This window comes from Mesoplodon bidens, assembly GCF_964165515.1.
Source record: "Mesoplodon bidens genome assembly, chromosome: 11".
Taxonomy (NCBI): Eukaryota; Metazoa; Chordata; class Mammalia; order Artiodactyla; family Ziphiidae; genus Mesoplodon; species Mesoplodon bidens.
Window position 1 is genome coordinate 9,341,835 of NC_138167.1, and position 4,066 is coordinate 9,345,900.

The following is a 4,066-nucleotide window of genomic DNA, read 5'->3' on the forward strand; positions in this document are numbered from 1 at the left end:
GGGTGGTGGGGGCGGGCAGGGCGTGACGGATGGGCGTGGCGAGCGGGGAGGGTGTAGCGTGACGAATAGGCGAGGCGAGCGGGGGTGGGGGTGGGCGGGACGCCTCGGGCTCCGCCCCTCGGAACGCGCTCGGGGAGGTGGGACTCGGCGGGAGGGGCGGAGCAGGGGCCGCGCTCTGCCTCTTCCCGGCCGCCTGCCAGGGCCGCGGAGCGGTGGGTGAGTCGGTCGACCTCTGCTCGCCCTGCCTCCAGTACTGACTCTGACCTCTTCCCTGGGGTCTGAAACAGATGCGCCCCGGTGTGAGATTTAGGCAGCGGTGGTGAACACCCCTCTCCCCACCCTCCCAGACTGTCCCCCGCCGTGTCCTCTCTCAGGTACCTGGGCGCTAAACTGCAGAACTTTCGGATTCCTCGCGTGCTTTGCCCGGCCTCCACCCTCAGGCCCTGTCCCCAGGCAGGTGTTATATCAGGTTCACAGGCTTTGTAGCCGCCGCCCTTAGGGACCCCTGGCTGCTGCATCTCCACCGACGATGTCCTATTTTGCCCTCCGCCCCTGCCACCTCTCATCCAGACGATTGAAAAAGCATCTTAACTAGTTTTCGACTTAGTACTTTCTTTCTCCAGCCCGTTTTCATCACAGATTCTACGTTAATTTCCCAAATCACTGCTTTGCTCATTCACTTCTTCTGTTCAAAACCTTCTAACCAATTTTATTACCATTTATTGAGTGTCTGCACTCCCTGCCAAATACTTGACAAATATTCCCTCTCCTCCTCACAGCACAAAATGTAAGTATTTTATAGTCATTTTACAAAGGAGGAACCGAAACTCAAAATAATTATGACTTTCCCAGTAAAGTGACTTTAAAAGAATAAAGTGACTTTCCCAAGGTCAAAAACCAGTGTGAGGTTTGGTCAGGATTTGAATCTGTGACTGTGGTTCAGTGTCCATCATGCTTTTGTTGCACCCCTGTCACCCAGACTTTTACAGATCTCCATACACCCTCTGAATTCTGCCACTGTGCCACGCTGACGCCTCCACCAGGACGTCCTCCCCTTCTAACTCACCCCTTGAAATTCGACTTCTCTGAAAATACAACTTTCACTGTGTTTCCAGGAACAATGTGCTCTTTCTGTCTGAACTCATTATACCATTTTGTTTATTCAAATGTTCTGGCCACATGAGGGTTCTTTTTGCACATTTCCCCACTGGTTACACTGTCATCTGAATTTGTTAAACTAACTGTTAGCCTAATTTGTGCAGGCTGCTCTGACCCAACGCTGAGGAACCTCTTGCTGTGCCTGCCTCTTGGGAAAGAAGACCTTGAACCTGAGCCAGACAGTAGGAATCAATAATGGTGATGCTGATGACCTCCAGTTTTGTGGTAACAGATATTAACTTTATTACCTATGGATAAAACGATTTACTTTTTGGCAAATATTTGTTGATTGCTATTAAAGAAATGGCCATTTAATTATTTTATATTTTCTTGGCTCTTACATATGAGGCTATTGATTATAAGAGGCATGTTATTTTATGTGCTATTAAGATAGAAAACAACTGCTAACAAGTAAACTGTGATGTTCAATTGATTTTACAGCATCCACAGATATTAAAATATGAAGTAGCATGCAGCTTACAATTCATGAGAAACTATGTTGCTTTGTAAGTGTCCCTGAGTATTTTTGCTGCTCATAGGTATGTCCCTTTATTACAGACGAAGCTCTTAATAGGGCAAAGATCTATTTTTCTTTAGCCTTTTCCTATCTCACCACACCCAGGGGTTGCTTAACAACTGTTGAATGATTAACAAAACTGTTCTTGATATTAGAGCTAATCATCTATTTTAGTTACTAAACTAGGTACAATGAAATGGGCCTAATTCTCCCTGGGGTCACGTAGCAAAAGCATTTGGAAATCAGAGGACATCTGGTCAGAAGATTACAGGCCTCAGTTTCTACACCTGCAAAGTTGGGGTAATAATGTCACCACACAGTGCTGCAGAGTAGATTAAAAGAGCCTGTCAGGCACTTAAAAGCACTGTGTACACTGTTAAGGGCTAGACTCTCTCCCTCCCTCCCCTGGTTGGGTTGGTTCTGCTACCAAGAACTGAACCCAACTACTTCAAGAGCATGGCATAAATGCAGCATTTTAAAGCACAGATTATTAGGTATTTTCCTTTATCTAAAGACTTTGATGTGGTATGAGACACTTTCCTTTGCAATTTATTAGGTATTATGATTGAATAATGTTCAGTGTGTGTGTGTGTGTGTGTGTACACGCGCGTGTGTGCTGTAGGCACATGTATGTATGTATCTGTAGACAGATGTATGTATTTTTGCAATAGTTTTAATAAAAATATTATTACGATGAAGCAGAATTTGGTAGGAGACAAATAAAATAACTTACACTTATTGAGGGCTGGGTATGAGCTGGTAAGCATCATAAGTGCTCTATTTGCTTTATCACATTTAACCTTCACAGTAAGCCTAGGAGGAAGGTACTATTATTTCCCCAACATTGAAGATTAGGAAATTGGGACTTAGAGAGGGTAGGTTATCTACCTAAGAGCAGGCAGCTAGTAACAAGCCTGTGCTTTTACTCAACGCTTCTCTCACTGCCTAGAGCTGTCAGGGCAGGAAGTTGAACTCCAACTTTCAAATCACCAAGTGCTGAAAACGGTGGGAAAAAAGACACCAGAGGACTTTACAGTTAATCAGAGCAGTTGCTGCAACTCTTGTATTTGTTTCCTTGGAAATGATACCCAGGGAAAGAGATTAGTTCAAAAGATCAGGGTTGAATGAAATGGTGCCATTTGCAGAGATGTGGATGGACCTAGAGATTGTCATACAGAGTGAAATAAGTCAGAGAAAAACAAATATCGTATAATATCGCTTATATGTGAAATCTAGAAAAATGGTACAGGTGGACTTACTTGCAAAGCAGAAATAGAGTCACAGATGTAGAGAACAAACTTACGGTTACCAAAGGGGGAAGGGAAGGATGGGATGAACTGGGAGATTGGGATTGACATATATACACTACTGTGTATAAAACAGATGACTACAGAGAACCCCCCCCCCAAAAAAAAAAGAAGACCAGAGTTGATGTCTGCAACAGAATGCACTCCAAATATGGAGCTTGAGGGGAGGAACTTTCAGAAGCAGAGCTTACCTAGCCTGAGAGTGAAGTCACAGGAGTCGTAATATTTATGTGTAAAGCAGAATAAAGCAGAACTCTGTCCATAAAGCTGCATACATGTTAGTTGTCTACGAAAATTTTACAAGGGGAAGAAAGCAAGACCGTGATGATCTTCCCATGGGAAGAGATGCTCAGGGGTGAATGTCATAAGGAGAGAGAGGGAATTCAGCTGCTGAGGAGAGAGGAAGATTTTGAGGCAAGAGACTGGAAAGGGAAGCTTTCCTTTCTGATACACAAGACAATTGCCTCCTCTGTCTCTGTGGGAAATGTTCATCAAACCAACATACTTTCTCAAGGCAATGGGGTTGTATGGGGCCAAGTTGAGACTGGCCTTAAGAGGAGATAAAATGAGCAAAGAAGATTCAACCACTTTGGGGTTACATTTCGCTGACCTTGATTTTTACCTTTATCCTTCCTTTGAGTTAAAACTCAAAAATAGGCTGTCTACTGAGGTGGTGCCATTTTATACAGTCTTTCCCCCTAAATAAGACTGAGTAATGAAACCTTGTTCTTCCATTTTTGTCTGTTATTGCGATCAGGCCTGATGAGCCATTTCCCTTTTGGTCTCCCCCCTTTCAGAATGGGTTTTAATTTACTGTTTTAAAAATCACTCACACATTAAAAAATTGGCATTTTGGTTGCCAATTTTTATTCATGATGGGTAGGATGAATTGGGAGATTGGGATTGACCTATATACACTACTATGTATAAAACAGATAACTAATGAGAACCTACTGTATAGCACAAGGAACTCTATTCGGTGCTCTGTGGTGACCTAGATGGGAAGGAAATCCGAACAAGAGGGGATATATGTATAAGTATGGCTGATTCACTTTACTGTACAGCAGAAACTGACACAGCAGTG